Raw genomic sequence first — 24,568 nt, 5'->3', positions numbered from 1 at the left:
TGCCAGGGGGCACCAAGTCGCGGTTATTAGATACTGCAGCTGACTGACTGCCCTGGAAGGGATCGAATGACATCCGCCCGAAGCACGAACACTAAAATGCGCCACAAGTTCTTTGTTCAGTTGCCGAAACAGCAAGTATCATGTTTCACCTTTCCGACAACTAACAATAGGCCGGCCAAGAGAGTCTCGGGCCACTAAACAATCTGGACTCCTTCTGTCAGGACAATTGCGTCCATTAAGCTTTCATAGCCAATCCCTTCCTTCGAGGCGTAAAATGATCCTTGCTGCAAAATCTATACTAAACGTTTTATCCATTCCACGGGAATCTTTAAATAATTACCCGAAGTAAAGAAAAAACGATTCTCCTGCTCGCAGGCCTCTCTGGGGTTGGATATTTAGCTTCGTGCTTTTGACTGGTTTGTTTTGTTCGTGTTAGCTTTGAGGGCTACGCACACACCGCTGTCAATCCCTGCTGCTTTCCCTGTCCACGCCCGACCCCATGTTTCCAGTGCGAGAGTAAGATCACAGAGCAAGCTATCGTCATCCGCGACGGGGTTTGTTGTTCATCCCTGTTTAACAGAACACAACAGCTTATCTGACTGAGACAGAACAGTGTTTACACACGGGCTGTTTATGTATATAACAAGAATTGCACTGTGCTGCAATCCAACTCTGGCCGGAATAGAAACAACATGCAAGTAACACCTACAGGAGGCAAATGAAAATCCCAGATGTTACTATTTGAAACGAAATCAGTGTGCGTACGAACAGATGTGGTCCAGCAGGGTGATGCTTCGTTTAGAAGTGTAAGAGAAACACGCACTTCCCGTGACAGTGTTAATTTAAGATTTGCACACGCCCAGTTTTCTTAGCTGATGGTGAAGCCAAGGACGGATGGATGGTGGAGGTAAAAACAAAGGAGTGACCACGTGTAAAATGTTTGGGAGGGATGTGAGCTTTTTCAAATCTGCTTTAGCGCTACTGTAATCAACACCACCAGTTTAACTGTAAATGTTATCCGTGATATCATGTACCGCCTTGGACGTAAAGAGTTTCATTTTAATTAATGGCAATAGTAAGCCAGTATTCTCAAGTAATTTGCTCAGCGCCGACAAGTTTACATTTTAATATTATCTTGAAGGTGGGATGTGCTCTTACTCATTTGCAATATGCTCTTGATTGTGGTTTCGCCATGTGATCTTCATTGAAGCCTTGTCCGTAAAACCTATACATTTGTTCATATATGAATTTGCTTCACCATCGTATGCTCAGCAGGTGCTGGTGGTTGTCTACCTCTGTGACTCATAGAATTAGATTTTTCTTGTAATAAACTTGCCCAGACTGCAGGTTGGTGTGTGGGCACATTTTCCTTTACAGTTTTTGGTATGTTGACGGTAAACATCTACACTTGACAGATGTTGGGGGACAGGGGCTGGACCAGATTCCATATGATGAGCCCAGGCACTGAAGGAAAGGAGAGGTTATCCACCGGACAGGGGTGGAGAACGTCCCAGCGCTCAGCCTGCAGATGAGATCAGACTGCATTAGCGCATTAAAGAACATTTAATGAATTTCAAGTCTGATTATGTTTATTCATTATAGTACTTTTTGAAGAACTAGATATTGTTGTCTGGGCAGCAGATAATAGAAAAAAATAGTTTGGGTGGGGTATATCACTCCCCCTAACCCCCTTTCTATCCTACCTCCTCAATGGGATGAGTGACAGCAGAAGGGTAGGAGACACCAATTGTGAATGATTAAATAGTGACAGAAATGGGGAAAATACAAGTCAAACTAAGAACCCCCAGCGAAGGCAACTTCCATCAATGCAATGTACCACCAGTATTGGAAAAGCATGTGCAGGTATACACTACAGTGGGTTGGATTCACTAATGATGATAGGGAGAAGTACTTTTGGAGGAAGGTACCTTTGATCTAGAGTGATTGAATAACCCTAATACAAAAGAATAAAAAACAAACAAAAGTAAGATGGATGCGCATTAGTAGGCGGTTTTCCTGAATAGATATGAGGAAGAAAACAAAGGAAACATGTGTCCCTGTTATGTGGTACGAAAGAGACTCACAAAAGACTCAAAATCCAAATTACCACATGGATAGGTCTGGTACCCCCTACGTCTCTGCCTCCTCCTAATCTCTTAGCTTAATTCACATCTAAATTCAGAGGGCAAGCTGAAGAAAAGGAGGAGGATTTATTAGACATCTTTAGGTTCCCCATGTTGGTGGACTTTGGAGACGCACTAGAAACAGCATGGGACCGGCTAATCAGCCAGAGGGAGGAAAATGCCAAATAACTTTTACTTGGGTGCAGTGAATGAGAGCACAGTGGGCAGAGATACTATTATAGGCAATGAAGCACCCTAGAACAATGCTGCATGTGCTGGACAGGAGGCTGACTCAACACAACACACAGCTCTTTGAGGGCCTAGGCTCGCTCCTGCTCGGTACAGTCTAATCATAACTCAGAATAGTCTGAGATGTAACACTAGATCATACCAAAGGCAATAGAACTTTGTTAGGAACCCCAAAATGATAGAATGACTCCCTCATCTAGTGATAGTAATAATCATAATACTCAGGATGCCTTTTTCCCTCAATAGAATATCCGGGCAAGGGGTAGGAGGTTTAGTTACCATTCCTGTCCCTTGGTCCACTGCAGACCTCGTCAGCATCAAGAAACAATTTCCTTACATCTGTGAAAACATCTTAAAATTTCATGAGGAACTCCAAACAATATTTGAAAGTTATACATCTAACTGGGCTGATTTGAAACAACTGTTGCAATGTGTAGTGCTGAGTGATGTCAGGGTCTGTTTAGTGGAAAAAAAAATTGACTACAACAAGTCTCTGATGATGCAGTTTTCAATGCAGCTGCAAAGCAGACTTGACTAAATACCGTTATAAAAGTATGTCCACTCATGACCGACTGGACCAAAATATCCAATCTTAAGGTAAACAAAGGTGGATCTCCAACAGATTATTTAGATTGATTAAACGATGGTTTGAACAATACTCAGGCTTTGCTCAATGTGGAGAAAAAGCTCATCAAGACGTGGGCGATGCCTGTGCTCAGGGTATGTTGCACAAGGTGCATCTGGACAATCTGCATTGGGGGACCATAGGATTAGCTGACTTGGTGTCTGATGCTAACCACTGCTTGGCAGTGCAAGAAAGAATTGAACGAGGTTGCAGTTTTGAAGAATGCATTAATTTCAACAGACTTTAAAAGGGAGAGGCTAATGGGGAATGGACAGATTGTGAGAGAGGGGTAAACAAAGGGGAGGGCGAGCGGGTAGCATCCTAGGACAAGGATGGGGAGATTTAGTCCCTCTATGAGGTTCTCCTTGGGTTACTGGAAACGGGATTCCCCCATCTTAACATCAAAGATACACCTAAAGATGATCGCCTAAGTTTACCCAACTTTCCCAGAGTCAATATCCTACACTTTAGGACAGCATGAGAGGTGCACACTGCCCCATAAATACCCTGATTCCCATAAACCAAAACAGCTGCTATATTACATTTGTGATAAATGGGAAACCCACTTTATACCTTATTGATATCATTGATAGTCAGTCAGCCCTGAAGACCTCTGAACCCCTTCCTTACCTCTCATGGGCTTGTCCAACGATGCAGTTGGAATTTCAAGCACCCTAGTCCCACCCCATATTACCAAAGCCATCTCCATTACCTTAGATCCCATCACTGATTAGCATACATTTTTGTTGAGCATTACCTTCCATACAAACCTTTTGGGGCGGGACCTTCTGTGTAATGTAAATTGTACTGTTTACTACACTAATGATGTTGTCTCTTTGACTGTACACAAAGTTAAAAAAGAATATTTATAAGCTGTTTAATGTGAAAGTACTGATTGCATTGATTATTTGAAATGTTAAACTCATGTGCCTAAATCTGTCTCAAATGCAAAAACAACAGTTGATGGACAGAATGCAGAACAATGTCACACATTCACCCCAGTATAGAGATCTGGGCCTAAATCCATCGTTTTTTTTCTCACCATGCCACCCCAGTTTAGACCTGGCCATGTGCAAATCAATCTTGACCCTGTGCCTCATGGGAACAGTCCAGCCCGAATTGCCAAGCCAGGTTCTCCCTGGACCGGAAAAAAGCATCCTAGGACCGGTTTCAAGGTTTCACCCCTCTTCAGCCAGGATAGCTTGATTCCAGTGGCATGGAGAGCACGGGACCCACGTCTGGGCATACTCTTCCCACTCGGGGTGATAAATGCAATAACAACAGTTGTTGGACAGAATGCAGAACAATGTCATACATTCACCCCAGTACAGAGATCTGGGCCTAAATTCATCTTTTTTTGCTCATTATGCCACCCCAGTTTAGACCTGGCCATATGCAAATCAGCCTTGACCCTGTGCCTCATGGGAACAGTCCAGCCTGAATTGCCAAGCCAGGTCCTCCCTGGACCGGAAACAAGCATCCTAGGACCAGTTTCGGGGTTTCACCCCTCTTCAGCCAGGATAGCTTGATTCCAGTGGCATGGAGAGCACGGGACCCACGTCTGGGCATACCCTTCCCACTCAAAATAACGATGGATTAAACCCAGATCTGTGACTGGGGGTGAATGTTTTGCCAATGTGCAACATTCCGTCCATCATCTTGTGTGTTTTGCTAAATCTATCTCAGACATACTTGATCAAGTGCCTTTTACTTTTTGGTTTGAACACTCAAATTATGTTGATTGTGTCTGGTCAGCAGAGATGGTAAAGATCAAAGTAAATTCTGTGTAAAAACTGCCCCACATTTCCCAGAGTCAAGACAGCACTGCAAGGGTGTTTGCCTGTCCGCAACTTCTCCTCACTGTATTACGGTATCACCCATGTCAGGAGAGATGGCATAATTTGTGCTGCAAGAACTCACTGTTTTGCTCCATTTTTTTTCCTTCTGTTGCTCAACAGTATTGCCATTCTTGTGCCAAGTCGACAACATTGGGCAAGCGACGAAAACCACTTACACTGCCCATCTACCTCATTTGGGCCTTTCCTCAACTTACATATGGACTTAATCCAATTACCTAAATGAGGATGTAGGTCTTTGCATGCATGCCTTTACCATGCATATTTTACAATGCATTGATCTTGACAATGTCTTTTATTACATCGTGGTACTTTACCACACATTAGAGGCAATACATTAAAAAAATATATGTATATATATATATATATATATGGTTTACATTGTCCCAATTAACTGCGCCGTGTACGGGTCACTATACAGTTCTGACCCACGGCCTCCTCAATAGTTGAAAGGATGTTGCTGCCCCCCACGGTATGAGCGCCACATTAACACACATACTTATACCCCAAATGGGTCCAGAGCAGCACGTTGGTTTACATTGTCCCAATTAACTGCGCCGTCTACGGGTCACTATACAGTTCTGACCCACGGCCTCCTCAATAGTTGAAAGGATGTTGCTGCCCCGACGGGCATTTTGTTGGACAATCTTTAATCACGGCGCTCATACCGTGGGGGGCAGCAACATCCTTTCAATTATTGAGGAGGCCGTGGGTCAGAACTGTATCGTGACCCGTACACGGCGCAGTTAATTGGGACAATGTAAACCAACGTGCTGCTCTGGACCCATTTGGGGTATAAGTATGTGTGTTAATGTGGCAGCTTTACAGGACCTACTAAAGGAGATGTTTTTTTGTTTCCCAAAGGAACTACTAATCCCAGAAAGCAAGACGTGCACCAGCGCGGCCCACTGAGGGCGTGGCTTGTTAATAAAATTGAATGTTGTGGAAACTGCCTGTGAGTGTCATTACATGAAGACCTTTGATAAAGAGGCAGACGGCCTTGAAACGCGTCAGGTCAGCAGATTGAAACCGGGAGCAGCAAGGAGTGGTTCTTCCCTGTGAGAAAGCCGGATGGTAAATTAGCTGCGAGTGCGCCCCTAAGAGCTCTTGGGCATTTTGTTGGACAATCTTTAATCACGGCGCTCATACCGTGGGGGGCAGCAACATCCTTTCAATTATTGAGGAGGCCGTGGGTCAGAACTGTATCGTGACCCGTACACGGCGCAGTTAATTGAGACAATGTAAACCAACGTGCTGCTCTGGACCCATTTGGTGTATAAGTATGTGTGTTAATGTGGCCGCTTTACAGGACCTACGAAAGGAGATGTTTTTTTGTTTCCCAAAGGAACTACTAATCCCAGAAAGCAAGACGTGCACCAGCGCGGCCCACTGAGGGCATGGCTTGCTAATAAAATTGAATGTTGTGGAAGCTGCCTGTGAGTGTCATTAAATGAAGACCTTTGATAAAGAGGCGGACGGCCTTGAAACGCGTCAGGTCAGCAGATTGAAACCGGGAGCAGCAAGGAGTGGTTCTTCCCTGTGAGAAAGCCGGATGGTAAATTAGCTGCGAGTGCGCCCCTAAGAGCTCTTGGGCATTTTATTGGACAATCTTTAATCACGGCGCTCATACCGTGGGGGGCAGCAACATCCTTTCAATTATTGAGGAGGCCGTGGGTCAGAACTGTATCGTGACCCGTACACGGCGCAGTTAATTGGGACAATGTAAACCAACGTGCTGCTCTGGACCCATTTGGGGTATAAGTATGTGTGTTAATGTGGCAGCTTTACAGGACCTACTAAAGGAGATGTTTTTTTGTTTCCCAAAGGAACTACTAATCCCAGAAAGCAAGACGTGCACCAGCGCGGCCCACTGAGGGCGTGGCTTGCTAATAAAATTGAATGTTGTGGAAACTGCCTGTGAGTGTCATTACATGAAGACCTTTGATAAAGAGGCGGACGGCCTTGAAACGCGTCAGGTCAGCAGATTGAAACCGGGAGCAGCAAGGAGTGGTTCTTCCCTGTGAGAAAGCCGGATGGTAAATTAGCTGCAAGTGCGCCCCTAAGAGCTCTTGGGCATTTTGTTGGACAATCTTTAATCACGGCACTCATACCGTGGGGGGCAGCAACATCCTTTCAATTATTGAGGAGGCCGTGGGTCAGAACTGTATCGTGACCCGTACACGGCGCAATTAATTGGGACAATGTAAACCAACGTGCTGCTCTGGACCCATTTGGGGTATAAGTATGTGTGTTAATGTGGCAGCTTTACAGGACCTACTAAAGGAGATGTTTTTTTGTTTCCCAAAGGAACTACTAATCCCAGAAAGCAAGACGTGCACCAGCGCGGCCCACTGAGGGCGTGGCTTACTAATAAAATTGAATGTTGTGGAAACTGCCTGTGAGTGTCATTACATGAAGACCTTTGATAAAGAGGCGGACGGCCTTGAAACGCGTCAGGTCAGCAGATTGAAACCGGGAGCAGCAAGGAGTGGTTCTTCCCTGTGAGAAAGCCGGATGGTAAATTAGCTGCGAGTGCGCCCCTAAGAGCTCTTGGGCATTTTGTTGGACAATCTTTAATCACGGCGCTCATACCGTGGGGAGCAGCAACATCCTTTCAATTATTGAGGAGGCCGTGAGTCAGAACTGTATCGTGACCCGTACACGGCGCAGTTAATTGGGACAATGTAAACCAACGTGCTGCTCTGGACCCATTTGGGGTATAAGTATGTGTGTTAATGTGGCAGCTTTACAGGACCTACTAAAGGAGATGTTTTTTTGTTTCCCAAAGGAACTACTAATCCCAGAATACAAGACGTGCACCAGCGCGGCCCACTGAGGGCGTGGCTTGCTAATAAAATTGAATGTTGTGGAAACTGCCTGTGAGTGTCATTACATGAAGACCTTTGATAAAGAGGCGGACGGCCTTGAAACGCGTCAGGTCAGCAGATTGAAACCGGGAGCAGCAAGGAGTGGTTCTTCCCTGTGAGAAAGCCGGATGGTAAATTAGCTGCGAGTGCTCCCCTAAGAGCTTTTCGGCATTTTGTTGGACAATATATATATATATATATATATATATATATATATATTATCTACTGGCAGTCGCCAGTAGATAGTTATAGTTAGGTCCTATTTTCCATAGGAAATCCGCAACATTCTATTCCCAATAAGTCTGGCGGCGATTGACGAATCTTCCAAACTTTTGGCCAGCTCCGCTCCGCTCCTACCCTGAAAATTTTGTGGTGATTCGTCAAGCGGGGCCCGAGAAAAAAGGGGGGTCCCAAAACGCGTTTTCCCCATGCAATTTCCCATAGGATCTGTTGTCGCAGCTACAGCCCGAACTGCTGAACGGAATTACACCAAATTTGGCAAAGAGGTAGTCCTCGGTTCAGACTCGTGCCTTTTGCTTAAATGGTGTAAATCCGTTCAGTAGTTCCTTAGAAAATTATGGTAAAAAAGTTAGTGATATCTATGGCCGGGGAGGATCCTGCGTTTCACATATGTAATTAGTGACACATGTACAACTGAGATATACATTCAATCACTAACACACCCATACATACACTCACCCAACCATACACTCCATCACAGTTGCACTCTTAAAAACATGCACCCATAGAATCGCCCACTCACACATCTATGCACAGAGTCACACACACCCTACCCACACAAACACTCAGGCACCCATACAGATACTCAGACAACCAATCAATAACCCATATAGACACTCATATAGCTATTCACAAAACCATTCAGCCACTTATATACCAACCCACGGACACATTCAGACATTCACACAGTTTAGTCACTAGTCTGCAGTAAGATACATTTAATGACTCACTTATAGAGTCAGTTACGCACCTAGAAAATCATCCATTCACACACTTGTACACCCACTCATTCTTCAACAGGCCTTTCTCTATATATATTAAACATATTAAAACTTTACAGAAACACAGACTCACTGGATGACGTCATCAGTGATGTCATTTGAGATGTCATCAGTGATGTCATCAGTGATGTCACTGACCATGTCATGAGTGATGTAATATGTGACATCATCAGCAGTGCATTGCGGGGGCGCGAGTTATAGTTAGCTGAACTAACTATAACGGGGGAATTTCTAGGGTTTTGTACAAGGGAAATGTCCAGCTAACTATAACGCCCCTGAAACCTATGGGTTTTTTCAGTGAATTTCAAAGGTTTTTTAAATGCCAATTCCTAACTATAACGCCCCTGAAACCTATGGTTTTTTCAGTGAATTTCAAAGGTTTTGTAAATGACAATTTTGAATGTATTAATTGTTATACTGATTTTTTTGATACGGATTTACTACATTTTTTTAACTATTTATTTTTAGATCTATTTTTTTAATTACATTATACATTACAATACAAAATATACTTTCTCAGAATGAATTACTTTAGTTTAAATACTTGGCAAATAGGCAACAGACTTTTAAGTACAGTAGTTACAGTTGTTGCAATGGGCAACACAATTTCAAACACAAAGCAACATTGAGCTCAATGTGAATTTATACTTAAATGCAATTAGTTACTTTATGGATTACTTTTCTAACCACAGGACTGGATCCTAGATTCAGTCCTTGGACATCTCCTGTAAACAGTTGAGTAAAAGCGCTTTGGTTACAGTAGTAATTTTTAAGGAATATTATTGTATTTTAAAAGTTGACACTTAGAAACTTTTTCCCATAGAATCACCAATGTTATCCTATGGCAGAAAATTCACTTAGCAGGTAAGTAGTGTTATCGTTACTTTTTCTTACTCCGTGGTGGATCTTGGATCCAGCACTGGCCAACCTCCTGTAAACAGTTGAAAGAATGTGTTTAAGTCATACAGATAATTTTTTAGGAATATTTTTAGTTTGTGAAAATAGACACTTGGAAACTTTTCTGGTGAAAACCACACAATGGATTCCTATGGAAGGAAATACAAGTTACTGGTAAGTACGCTTAGAATTACTTTTCAGGGTCAGTGCTGGGCTAAAAGATGCAGCCCTGGGTTCTCTCCTGATAACAGGTAAGTAAATCGGAATTCGTAGTTCGGCTGATTTTAGAGGAATATTTGTACGTATCAAAAATGGACACTTTGAAAATTTTCTGATGAAAACCACACAATGGATTCCTACGGAAGGAAATACAAGTTACTGGTAAGTACGCTTAGAATTACTTTTCAGGGTCAGTGCTGGGCTAAAAGATGCAGCACTGGGTTCTCTCCTGATTACAGGTGAGTAAATCGGAATTCGTAGTTTGGCTGATTTTAGAGGAATATTTGTACAATGGTGAAGGAAGGGGGAGGGGCCTGAGGTGACCTGTGCAAACACGCCCTGTGGCGCGTTTTAAGTTGGGGAATTAATTCCTCTTCAATCCTGTGGTCCCCTGGGGGCCAACTAGCCCACCAGGTACCTCCAGTATGCGTCAGGGAGCTGCATTGCAGAGAGGTATTCAGAGGCCACGCCCCTTTTTACAACACTCTGCAACACAGCTCCGTGGCGCTTACTGGAGGTACCTGGTGGGCTAGTTGGTCCCCAGGGACCCTCAGGATTGAAGAGGAATTAATTCCCCAACTTAAAACGCGCCACAGTGCATGTTTGCACAGATCTGATCTCAGGCCCCGCCCCCTACCTTCACCACTGTGCAAACGCGCCCCGTGGGGTGTTTTAAGCTGGGGGATTAAGTCCCCTTGAATCCTGAGGTCCCCTGGCGGCCAACTAGCCCACCAGGTACCTCCAGTATGTGCCAGGGAGCTGTGTTGCAGAGATGTGTTCTGAGGCCACACCCCTTTTTACAACACTCTGCAACGCAGCTCCGTGGCGCTTAGTGGAGGTACCTGATGGGCTAATTGTCCCCTAGGGGACCTCTGGCTTGAAGAGGAATGAATTGCCCAACTTAAAACGCGCCACAGGGCGTGTTTGCACAGTATCACCTCAGGCCAGGGGGCGCGTTTGCAGAGTGATGAAAGGAGGGGGCGTGGCCTCCACTCGATCCCGTTTTTTTTTCTTCTCCTTTTTAAGAAGGGGGGCTGTGTAGCCCCCCTTCATTTTCTTATTTTTTGGCCCTGGGGACCCCATCCCCCAGGGCCTGCCCCCAATTTGTTTTTTTTATTTAAAAAAATTAAAAAATCGGGAAGGGGGCCGCGTGGCCCCCTCCCGAGGCCATAATTTGCCCCGGGGACACCATCCACCGGGGCATGGCCCTTTTTATATATTTATTTTTTATTGAGGGGGGCTGCGTAGCCCCCCTCCTGTGGCCCATTTTGGCCCCGGGGACCCCATCCCCCGGGGCCGTTTTTTAATTTATTTTGGGGAGGGGGGCCGCGTGGCCCCCCTCCCGGGCCACTACTGGCCCTGTGGACCCCATCCCCGGGGCCTGGCCTCTTTTGAGGGCCGTGGGGGGGTCCCCAATCCCCCCACAGCCCCGCCGGCTCCCCGCGTCCTGCGGGCACCGGCATTGCTTTTCCACATGAGGAGCAGCTAACATGCTGCTCCCCGTGTGGAAAAGCAATCGTCTTTGGTATTTGGAAGAGAGAGCAGGTTTCCTGCTCTCTCTTTCAAATACCAAAGCAGTTTGCTATGGCAGGATGGGAGCCGCGAGGCTCCCACCCTGCCATAGCAAACAGCAGTGTCCCGGGGGTGGGCACCCTGGGACACTGCAGGAGCCGGCCCTGGGGGGTGGCGGTCCCCAGGGCCACGACAAGACTCCAGGAGGGGGGCCGTGCGGCCCCCCTCCCACTTAATTTTAAGCCCCGGGGTGGTGGTCCCCGGGGCGTGTGGGTGGGGGCTCGAGCCCCCCCACACTGGTATTTTTTTTTTTTAAAACAAGCCCCGGGGTGGCGGGCCCCGGGGCTGCGGGGGGGCCATGTGCCCCCCACATACATTCAGTTAAGCCCTGGGGGGTGGCAGTCCCCAGGACTGGGGGGCCCCTCTGGGCTCCCCATTATGATAAACACATTGCCCCCGGGACTTGGCCCCCCGGGGGCTAAATAAAAATGAAGCGCAGGAGGCCGCGCTTCATTTTTTATTTCATTAGCGGGATGCGCGTGATTTTCTATGGCCTTGGAGGTCCTTGTGGGACCCCCTGAGCAGGCCTAGGGGGTCAGGGTGTTTCTACCCTGCCCCCTTGTCGCGTTTTGCATCTTTGTTTTTGTGCTTTCTTGTGCCTCGGTTCTACCGAGGCACAAGATGGCTGCCAACACTTCCTGATTCAGAGTGTTTGCAGCCAATTAGCATTCAGCTCGTGCTCGGGAGGGTTCGGAGAGGGTGCGGGGAGGGTGCGCGGATCCTCCCCGGCCATAGATATCACTAACTTTTAACTCTAATTTTCTCAGGAACTACTGAACTGATTTACACCATTCAAGCAAAAGGCACGAGTCTAAACTGAGGACTACCTCTTTGCCAAATTTGGTGTAATTCCGTTCAGCAGTTCGGGCTGTAGCTGTGACAACAGATCCTATGGGGAATTGCATGGGGAAAACGCGTTTTGGGACCCTCCTTTTTTCTCGGCCCCGCTTGACGAATCACCACGAAACTTTCAGGGTAGGAGCGGAGCGGAGCTGGCCAAAAGTTTGGAAAAATTTGCGAAGATTCGTCAATCGGCGCCAACGTTATTCCAAATAGAATGTTTCGGATTTCCTATGGAAAATAGGTCCTAACTATAACTATCTACTGGCGACCGCCAGTAGATAATATATGAGGTAACTCGCATCCACTCCAGACACTCTTCCAGAAAATCGAGCGTGGACCCAACGATTAGTGCAGATTTCTCAGTTTATTGCCACCAGATAGTCCGCCATGACGCGTTTCGGCTGATCAATGGCCTTGATCACATGACATAGCTCAGACAGTGTTACCGCTTTTTAAAGTGCTAGTGCAGTAAGCTTCGCCATAGACATAGAAAACAAGTGACATTATGTTGTTTCTTTTGCTTGCTGAAATGCTTCAATTTTGCCATATAGTAAACCATATACTTATAGCTCATGACAGAAACACCATGCTGGTAATTGTAACCATTATAATAATATCAGCATTAATGCATGATTCCTATTGAAACATCCCTATTCTAAAATTATGGCTAAAGTTACATTGTGCCTACCCCTAATAACTCAATTATATAAAACCAAATACAACATGTGTACCGTCACTCCTTACATATTCTATTTCAGCTTGAATGCTATAAGTAGAAAAATATATACAGAATCAATGCATGAGTACAATTGTTACCTCTATGCTGCAATTTATGACATATCTCTCCCTGTTTATTAATGGGATAGATATAGTGCAAAATATGCTTTTATAGATATTAAAGTGACAGTGTGCTAACAAAGTGCCAAATGTGAATCTTAAAGTACTTTTGCTAAATATCCTTATGCGTAGGTTGCCTTATATCTCAAACCTAATGGTTGTTAACGGCTAACCACCATATAGGAATTACATGCTGTAACAAGGTGCAAATTAGTAACTAGTGCAAATGTACAAAGGACATTTCATAAATATAATATACATATTACATTATTCACAGTTGATCCCCTCATAGATGTCTAAATAATTCAAGGTTTGTTCAAAATACATATCCATAAAAATATGATCCATAAAACCAACTGTTTTTAGTAATAAATAAATATATATAAATGACAAAAAATTCTAAAATTCATTAAATCTTTTCAGATGCTATGTTTGCACGAAGATAATTTCATCAGTAAATATATATACATGAATTCGATCAAAGGAAAGTTGTACAGATATACATATATATAAATGTAACTTTCTCTCATCCCAGAGACTCATTGGAATTTGCTGTTATGTCTTATATCTTCTTACCTTGCCATGTATGAATATATAGATCTAATGTTAATCACATTACTTAGATTGTTTCTTGTACCATATATAGATGTTATCGGCAATGTATCATAAATATGTATATAAATCTTCGCTTGTGTTGAGGCCTCCCGGCTGTTTAGAATCAAACTGCAATATAAAACTGGTTTCCAGGCATCTTAGTTTGGCTTCACGGTCTCCACCTCTTTTCTGAGGCGGGACAGCCTCTATGACATAGTATTTAAGTTGTCTCAGATTACTATTGTGGCATGTTTTAAAATGCCTTGTCACCGGATAATTGGCATCATTATTTGAGATGACCCTGATATGCTGGAGGATTCTCTTATGTACAGCTTAGTGCTTCCAATATACTTAAGATTGCAACTGCATTCTAGAATGTAAACCGCATACTCTGTTTTACAGGTTAAATGCTGTTTGATATCCTGTGCTTTGCTATTGAATGCCGTTTTATACGAAGTTGCATTAATGCCATATTGGCATGCTTTGCATGTGGAGCACTTGAAGAATCCCTTTCGAGCCGTTAGCCACATGCCTCTGCTTTGATCCTCCAGGCTACTTTTCACCAGCATATCACCCATACTTGTTGTTTTTCTAAATGTGATTGCCGGGCTAGATGGTAAGAACTTGCCTATCACAGGGTCATCCCTAACTATGGGTCAATTTCACCTGACTATTGATCTTAGTTGCTTTTCTTGCCTGGAAAACGATAAAATAAGCCAAGTAGGTTGTTGGGCTTCATCACATGCTTTGGCTGTCTCAGTACTGTTTGATCTTTGCAATAAATCATCTCTTGCCTGCTCTTTGGACCTTCTTATCGCAGCGTCCACTATCTCTGACCTGTATCCCCTTGCCAGGAAACAAGCCCGGCTTTCTGCTTGCTTTTTACTAGTTGCAATCTATAAAGGGTTCTGACCCTTAATCGGTAAGGCTGGGCCAATATAAACTGTAACATCACACTAGTGCCAATACTGATATCATTCAATACATTTTTTCAAACAATCACCCGTGTCACTCATAGTGATTGAAGCCAACTTACTTAGAAATTAATTTATTTCTTTGATATTTAATCTTACTTTTTCTTTTTCAAAAGAATACTGAATAATTCATCATTATCATCTCAAAACAAAACATTAAATGGACCAAACAAAGACAATATTTACAATTTCATAATGACACAGACATTGTAATGAACAACAAATTACACAAAATACACCTAATTTGAGCATGCTCAAATTCCATCAAAAACTGAAAAAAGAAGAAGAAGAAAAAGTTTGAAAAAATCAAGGGAAAGTTTAAAAGAGTTACATAATTAGGAAAAGAATATAGAACAATCCCAGGGAAGGTTGGCCAAGCAGTAGGATGATCAGGTTATATGACCTCAAAGTCAATTACTACTACATTGTTTGGTAACCTGACACCATTCATTTATTATTAATACTTATTTGGACTCAACTATGGAGTCTACGCGTTTCAAACCCAAGGTTATTTAGCGGGTTATCCTCAGGACCTGGGAAAATGAGCTGCAATAAAACAAAACAAAAAGTACACGTGTTACACATTTATACCTTCCAAACACTCCTGTACACCTCTATTCAAGTTTAAAAACAATCTGTACATTATTAATATTGTGAGACGGCACCCATGGTGCTCAGCAACTAATATAGTTCCACAGACCTTAAATCAGCTGAAACAAAAACAAAAACAAACCAAAAGCCTTATATAATCCAATATTATATCATTTTTAGCCTAAAACCGGCATATTGCTACCAAAACTGCATTTACCTTATGGAAATTGCATATTGGCCCATCTTGAGACAGACAGCAGCTGTCTCAGCAAACAACTGAAACAATAAAAAAACAACTTAACAGGATTATACTGAATACTCGCTAAGCAGAACCCTTCTGTCTCAGATTTAAATCAGACATACCTAAATTGTGCCGTATTAGTGGGTGTCCTGTAACGTAATCCTTTCACCGATAAAACGAGCCAGACGTAATCTGCAGGCAAGAGACAACATACGATGCGCTTCAAGCTTCCAAATAAATACAAATATGACCTTTTGCGTGAAACATCTTAAACACGGAATGCATTCCTACCTTTCAGTTCGTTGATATCGCCGCCATAGTCTGCCTTTCTCTCACGGAGGTACTGAGTGCTTGTTGAAAGCAGACGCCTTAAATCGAATTCATCGCATCGCAAGACGTTAGTCAACGTCATCATTGGTCGTCCAGTTACCGAAACCATAGTGGTGATTCAATAAGCTTTATTGTTCAAACACCACGAAGCATTAATGAGACGTAGCGATAAAGGAATTAATGTCATGTTAATATTATAATCCGTGGTTCCACCAAACCTTGCTCCATAATTACTTGCGTTAAACAATCCTTTCATAAAAACTTCTCAGGGCAAAGAAGAATTTACAGTGCAAAAACAAATTTAATTGAAGGAAATGCTCCAAACTTGAACTTAATAATCAATTATTTTGTAATAACAGACATGTGTCCCGTCATTTTTCAATTATAGAGACATGAAGCTGCAGAAATAAAAAGAGGCAGAAATTAAAAAAAAAGAAAGAAATACATTTCTCACCCGTTGGTAACATATACAATAGCTTATAGGCATGTTTCGATATATTAAGGGACTATCGATATGTTCGAAAATTAGACTTATCCTCTATCGTCCAACAGTGAAAGGCCAGTCTATAGAAGGAAAATCGAAAGCCACGGGTATCAAATCAATCCTTTTTAGATAGTATAACAGGTAGTCTGTAATGCCTCATACTACTACTCCTATATAATTTCTAGAATGGAGAATATCAATACCAAACTTACACACTAGTACACACTAAAGTTGAGTACCTTTCGTTTCATATATGAACCTTTCTTGGAATGATTGGAAGATAGCTTTCCTTTATTACAAGTTGTAAATCTCCGACAGTTCATTGAGTCCGTCAACAGCAGTGTTATATTTCACAATTAACATTGCTTCTCTTTGTAACAATAACCTTTCCGTATCACCTCCTCGAGGGTTTGTCTCAATTTTAGTTAAAATTGTCCATTTTAGATCATGTATATCATGATTTTTTAATGCCCAATGATTCACTAAGGGTGCATTAGCCACTGATCTTCGAATCCTAGACATATGTTGAGTCATTCGCTGACGGACTTCTTGGTTCGTTTTACCAATATAGAGTTTAGGACATGGGCATACAATTCCATAAACTACATTTTTGCTTATGCAGTTAGTGAACAGATCGTGCTTCCATTTTATATCATTAAGCTCAAAGAGGGCACCTTCCACAGTATTTGAGCAACAAGAGCAAGGTCCACATATATGATGTCTTGTGATAGGTGGAAGACTCAGTTGTGTTCTCAGTATGTTTCTATTCAGTGGATTCTGTGCTGCTGCACGTACAATCAAGTTGCCCACACTTTTATCTTTTTTAAGGGCAAACACCGGTTTCTTCCATGTTGTATGTATCTTCTGTACTAGGTGCCAATTTTGATTGATCACCCTTTTAGGGAAATTAGTACGAGAGCAAAATGTTGTGGCACAGACCATCCGGTCGGTTGGCTCTTTCTTCTGTTTTTTCAAGTAATGTTTCCCTCGGTGTCCACCATGCACGTTTTAGTGCCTGTTTCAAGATTTTTTTGGATAACCATGTGATTTAAGTTTTTCAAGCAGATTTCCTGCGTGAAACATATGTTCATCCTTTGTTGAACAATTCCTTTTTATCCTAAAAAATTGGCCAACCGGAAGCGCTTCACTATACAAGTCACCATCCACGCAGCTTGCGTGATACAGACCTTTGTTTCTGTCAGTTGGTTTAACATTTAACGATGTAATTAGCATGCCTTGTGAACTATACACTTCCACGTCCAGAAATGTTATAGTACTGGGACTGGAATGTAAGCTGAATTGAATGTCTCCTGTACGTTGGTTTAACCAATTATGGAACGTTGTTAATTCAGATAAAGTACCATTCCAAATTAGAAAAATATCGTCAATGTAGCGGACGTCCGTTGTTATCTGGGTACAAAATGTATTGTTATTGTAAATGAACCGTTCCTAGAATTGTGCCATGAACAAAACAGCAAATTCCGGCGCAAAGGGACAGCCCATGGCTGTTCCTTTGATTTGCAAGTAATAATCATTTTCAAATTTAAAATAGTTCTTTTTTAAAGCAAATCTTGCTAAATCCATTACAAACTCGCTGGGGACTCTTACTGGTCGTGGCCTTTGCTCAAGAAAGATTTCAATAGCACTTAGTCCTTCGTCCTGTGGTATCTGGGTGTATAACGACGCCACATCGAGGGTGACCAAAAACTGATTATCTGGTGAAAACTCTGCTGTTTGGATCCTATTTAAAAAGTCTGTTGTGTCCTGTAAATGGGACGGTACCTCAGCTAGGAAATGTTTTAGAAAATAATCAATGTATTCAGAGATTGGCTCTAATATCGAACCGCATCCTGCCACGATGGGGCAACCTGGAGGTTGTGTATCATTTTTATGGATTTTTCAAAGTGTGTATAGTAAAGGCACGCTTGGATATTTTCTATTTAAAAAAAACAAATTCTTTGCTTCCAATGATCCCAAGGTCTAGGGCATTGCGTAGTATTTCAGAAAGTTCACCTTATATATCATGTGGGATCTGTCCTGAGTCTTCTATAACATTTGTGTATCGTTTAGTTGTCTTAGAACTTCAGTCAGATAATTGCTGGTGCTCATGACAACTATTGAGCCACCTTTGTCCGCTGGCTTTATTGTTATTAAATTGTCTGTTTTCAAAGTTGTTATTGCTTCCTTTTCAGCTTTGGTGATGTTATATTTATGCTTTACACTAGTGTCTTCTTCATTGCTACATATACGCCTAATGTGAAGCATTTCCCCATAAGGGATGCTTTTGATTAAATTGAAGCATGTAGCAACGTATTCCCTGCTATCGGTTTTCTAAACAGTGTAGTAGGCAAACAATTATTGATCACTTCAATCTGTACATCTAAAAATGTCACAGTATCTTTGCTTAAAGTTGAGGTAAACTGTAAATTGATGTCATTCTTGTTAATCTGTACAATAAAATCCATGGCACTCTGTTTATCACCATTCCACACAATAAAGAAATCATCTATAAAACGCAGCCATGTTACTATATTTGCTGTATATGTTTGCTCATATTGTTGCATGAGGACCAGCTCCTCCCACCAGCCCATAAATAAACAGGCATAACTGAGGGAGAAGCTGGCCCCCATCACCACTCCCTGTATTTGTTGATACATTTGGCTGTTAAATAGAAATAAATTGTTCTCTAAGCAAAAAAGCAACATAGCAAGAAGCATTTTAGTATACTCTGCATACTTGATAGGTCTATTTAACAGGAAATATTCTACAGCTCGCATTCCATCTTTGTTTCTGATGCATGTATATAAAGACGATACATCCAGAGCTATAAGCAGATATTGTGGCTTCCATTGGATATTTCTAATCTTCCTCAAAAAATTCCCTGTATCCTGGAAATAAGATTTTAATTTCTTTACATATTCTTGCAGAAAAAAGTCAATGTATCTTGATACGTTCTCAAGTGGGCCATCACAGGCTGCAATAATAGGCCTTCCTGGTGGTCTGTGAATACTTTTATGTATTTTTGGGACGAAATAAATTACCGGGATGGTCAGATGTTCTTTCTTAAGATACTTAAACTCCTCCCAGCTTAGGAGGCCCATACTTTTCCAAGCAAGAAGCTGTGTGAAAAAGAGTTCTTCGGTGTTTCTGAATTTCAATGGGGAGCTCTTCCTGTAACATTCCTTATCATTTAACCCCTTGTGTGCCACGCCCTTTCCCCGCCCTGTGCCGGGCGTTGCATTAGCGGGCGGGGTTCATGACGAGCTGGACTCGTCATGGGCACAGCGCAACCGCGGCCCATGACGAGTCCAGCTCGTCATGGGCACACAAGGGGTTAATTGACTGTGTGCTTCATCCAAATATTCCTTTAAAGGCCATAAAACTATGTTTCCGCCCATGTCGGAAAACAATGTTTTCTTTCCTTAATTTGGCGATCAATTGATAATATTTCCTTTCTTGATTGGTGATTTTCTATTGCGTTTGATTAGCGATGATGTTTAATTTCTTAACTTGTGCCACGATCTGTTCATTGAACATATCATTGGAGTCTCTGGCCATGATGGGTACAAAACTAGATTTTGTTTTAAAGGGAGTAGCTGGTTTAGCACAGGTTTCTAATGCTGCATATTGATGTCGGATGAAGTCTGCAGAATCCGCTTGGATCCTGCTGACGCTTGTTGTCGCCTCCACCCCTCTTTCCAGATTTTGTAAGTCCTGTAATAAATCCAAATCTGATACAGTTAAACTAGGGGAATTTATGTCGATGTTGGGCTGTATGGGGTCTCCTGAATCACTATGATTGCCCCTTTATTGATGGTATTTCTTAAGTTTAAGTTTCCTAATAAACTTATATATATCAGCCCTTGTTTGAGTATAGTTGAAATTTGATTCAGGGCAGAAGGACAATCCTAGGGATAGGAGCTACTGTTCTGCTGTTGTCAGATTTATATTTGCCAAATTAACAATCGTGTTTGCCCCATGAGCTCTGATCGGATTCAGGGTTTTGGGGTTGGAGTTACATGAAATATCTTCTACTTGCGTGTCCCTCTCCTCCGACCTCATTCCTTCACACACATATATATATATATATATATGTTTCTGTGTGCTTGTGTCATACAGATTATATGTATGCATTAAAAGAGAAATTATTTATATGTATACTATATATATATATATATATATATATATATATATATATATATATATATATATATATATATATATATATATATATATATATATATATATATATATATATATTACCTACTGGCGGTCGCCAGTAGGTAGTTATAGTTAGGACCCCTTTTCCATAGGAAATCCGCAACATTCTATTTTGAATAACTTTGGCGCCGGTTGACGAATCCTCGCGAATTTCTCAAAATAGGTGGGGCGCTACGCTCCGCTCCTACCCTGAAAGTCTCGGGGGGATTCGTCAAGCGGGGGCTGAGATAAAAGGGGGGTCGCAAAACGCGTTTTTCCCATGCATTTTTCCATAGGACCTTTAGACAGGGCTACAGCCCGAACGGCTGAACAGAATTACTAGAAATTTGGCAGAGAGGTAGTCCCTAGGTCAAGGAAGTGCCTTTTGTAGGTTTGGTGTAAATCTGTTCAGTAGATTCTGAGAAAATAGCCTTTAAATCAATATATATATCTGAGCCAGCTTACGGTACGCTTACCGTAAGCTTACCGTACGCGTACGGTGGCGTGCGCGAGCGGGATTCTGATTGGCTCTTAGATCTTAGTAAACATTCTAATCGGCCGAAACCAGGAAGCGGCGGCCGCCATTTTGTGTGTTTCACTCAGAAAAAAAAGAGTGATAACAAGAAAAGGGGGCAAGGAGGAGAGTTACAGACCCCCTTACATTTGTGAGGGGGTCAAAGAAGGACAGAAAAGTACAAAGAAAACATTTATTGATTTTTAAAAAAATCACGGGGTACGCGTACGGTAAGCTCACCGTACGCGTACGGTAAAAAAATAAAATAAAAGAAATGAAATGCAGATTTAAGTGTTTAGATATTAGGGGGCTCTAAAAAGAGCCGTTGTGTTTATGAAGTGATTTTTTATTGGAACCTACAAGTAAGTACCGATGCAGAGTCTAAGGTTCAAGAGGAAGACTCTGTTCCCTTCATCATTGAAGTGCACACCATCTCCTCTATAAATGTCTTGCATGTCATAACGCAAGTTGTTGTGGTAAATGGCACCCATACCATAGTCACGGAGGAAAGCAGAAACAGATTTGTTGACGTGCTTTCTTGCTTTGTCAATTTGCGGACAGAAATGATTGGACCAGTTCCATTTTTGCCTTTGGCATATGTTGGAAAACACAAAGGCAGTTTTAGGGAAAAGAGAAAACAGTTGTGCAAAGGTGTCCTTCATAAGCATTTCCAGACCTACCCCAGTCAAAGTGCCTAGGTCATTGCCACCACAGTGCACTATTATGAGGTCAGGGTGTTGGATTTGCATGAAGAATTTCACCAATGGCATCAATTGGTGCCACTTTAACCCTCTCTGACCAATCCATTTAATGTCTACATTTGGTAAAGCAAGGTCTCTCACCATATCTGTTTTCTCTGCATACTTTTCACTCCAGAAGACATAGCTGTGCCCTACAATCCACACTGTGAACATCTTTCAAGGAGATCGGGGTGCACTCAGGAGGTGTAATTCAGTAGAATGGTAAAAAGAAATGAAAAACAGTTTGGAAATGGAGGCATACATATTTTTTTATAAAAAAAAAGAACTGATTGGCTGTTTCATACCATTCTACACTAAAAACTAGGCTGTATGTGTAAATTTATAGAAGCATGTTTTGTATTGGTACAGAAAAATGTGTTACCAAAGAACAGTACTATGGATTTGCTGTAAGGTTTGAAAAGTCAAGCACTCTTGCTCTGTGGAATTGAAACATTGTTTGGCGAACTTCTGACCTAACTCCACACAGCAGTGTTCCATGAGCTGTTGCTATGGTAGCAGGCAGAAGTCAAGTTGGGGGAAGGGTACTTTAAGAAAAGGGTTGGTTTTCAACCAATAGAAATGTGTGATTACATTTGAAAAAAAGGGGGAAGCACTGAGATTTGAAACTTACATGTATATGTGTGGAAAAATAGAGGGAAACTTTGCCATTTTCTGGTTCTGCTGAGAGGAGAGAGGTGTAGAGAACAGAGATCCTGGCTCTGATAATCTGCTGTTTGAGTGCCACATTTCTTTCACAACTAACTAATTTTAAAGGTGAGTTATGAGTTTGAGAGGGGATGTATATGGTAAATTAAGAAATGAATAATAGAATTGGAATTCCTTTTGTTGAAGTTGTGTTTATTATTTTCTGTTTTGGGAGAAATTTAAATGTGAGGAACATGTAAAATAATATGGACTATTTTTTCATGATAAATTAAGGTGTACGTGTAAAAATAAGGAATACTTTAAGGGTTTGAGGTTGCAGTCAGTAATGCAAATACATTCAGCATCACTAAGGCTGGTTGCCCTTGCTGGAGTGTAGGCAGTCACCGAGGATACACATGGTGGTGGTCTGAAAAAGCAGTCTGGACATGGGCTTTTAAAAAAATCTGAAAAGTGGTTTCATAATGTGTCAGTCTGTAAAAGTGATTTTCACTTGCCAAAAAAAAGAGCAGTAAGTGTGCATTCAAATTGGCAAAGAAATTTCGTTTTGTGACTAATGTGAAAACATGACTCTGTGTGCAAATAGGAATTACAGGCAGAGATTTATTGCGTTTTGCTCTGGTGATTTCACAGTTGCATTAGTAGGAAAAAGGGGGAGCGATTTTTTTGGTGCAGAAGCAGACTCTTAGCACACACCCAGCTCCTTTCCATGTATAATCATGCACAGTATTTACAAGCGAGTGGGGTTTTGAGGTTTCAGTCTGTAATGCAAATACATTCAGCATCACTAAGGCTGGTTGCCCTTGCTGGAGTGTAGGCAGTCACCGAGGATACACATGGTGGTGGTCTGAAAAAGCAGTCTGGACATGGGCTTTTAAAAAAAACTGAAAAGTGGTTTCATAATGTGTCAGTCTGTAAAAGTGATTTTCACTTGCCAAAAAAAAAGAGCAGTAAGTGTGCATTCAAATTGGCAAAGAAATTTCGTTTTGTGACTAATGTGAAAACATGACTCTGTGTGCAAATAGGAATTACAGGCAGATATTTATTGCGTTTTGCTCTGGTGATTTCACAGTTGCATTAGTAGGAAAAAGGGGGAGCGATTTTTTTGGTGCAGAAGCAGACTCTTAGCACACACCCAGCTCCTTTCCATGTATAATCATGCACAGTATTTACAAGCGAGTGGGGTTTTGAGGTTTCAGTCTGTAATGCAAATACATTCAGCATCACTAAGGCTGGTTGCCCTTGCTGGAGTGTAGGCAGTCACCGAGGATACACATGGTGGTGGTCTGAAAAAGCAGTCTGGACATGGGCTTTTAAAAAAATCTGAAAAGTGGTTTCATAATGTGTCAGTCTGTAAAAGTGATTTTCACTTGCCAAAAAAAAAAGAGCAGTAAGTGTGCATTCAAATTGGCAAAGAAATTTCGTTTTGTGACTAATGTGAAAACATGACTCTGTGTGCAAATAGGAATTACAGGCAGAGATTTATTGCGTTTTGCTCTGGTGATTTCACAGTTGCATTAGTAGGAAAAAGGGGGAGCGATTTTTTTGGTGCAGAAGTAGACTCTTAGCACACACCCAGCTCCTTTCCATGTATAATCATGCACAGTATTTACAAGCGAGTGGGGTTTTGAGGTTTCAGTCTGTAATGCAAATACATTCAGCATCACTAAGGCTGGTTGCCCTTGCTGGAGTGTAGGCAGTCACCAAGGATACACATGGTGGTGGTCTGAAAAAGCAGTCTGCACATGGGCTTTTAAAAAAAACTGAAAAGTGGTTTCATAATGTGTCAGTCTGTAAAAGTGATTTTCACTTGCCAAAAAAAAAGAGCAGTAAGTGTGCATTCAAATTGGCAAAGAAATTTCGTTTTGTGACTAATGTGAAAACATGACTCTGTGTGCAAATAGGAATTACAGGCAGAGATTTATTGCGTTTTGCTCTGGTGATTTCACAGTTGCATTAGTAGGAAAAAGGGGGAGCGATTTTTTTGGTGCAGAAGCAGACTCTTAGCACACACCCAGCTCCTTTCCATGCATAATCATGCACAGTATTTACAAGCGAGTGGGGTTTTGAGGTTTCAGTCTGTAATGCAAATACATTCAGCATCACTAAGGCTGGTTGCCCTTGCTG

Source organism: Triturus cristatus, chromosome 2_1 (assembly GCF_964204655.1).
Source record: "Triturus cristatus chromosome 2_1, aTriCri1.1, whole genome shotgun sequence".
NCBI classification, from domain to species: Eukaryota; Metazoa; Chordata; class Amphibia; order Caudata; family Salamandridae; genus Triturus; species Triturus cristatus.
The sequence above is the reverse complement of the archived record's forward strand: the minus strand, read 5'-3'. Positions refer to the sequence as shown.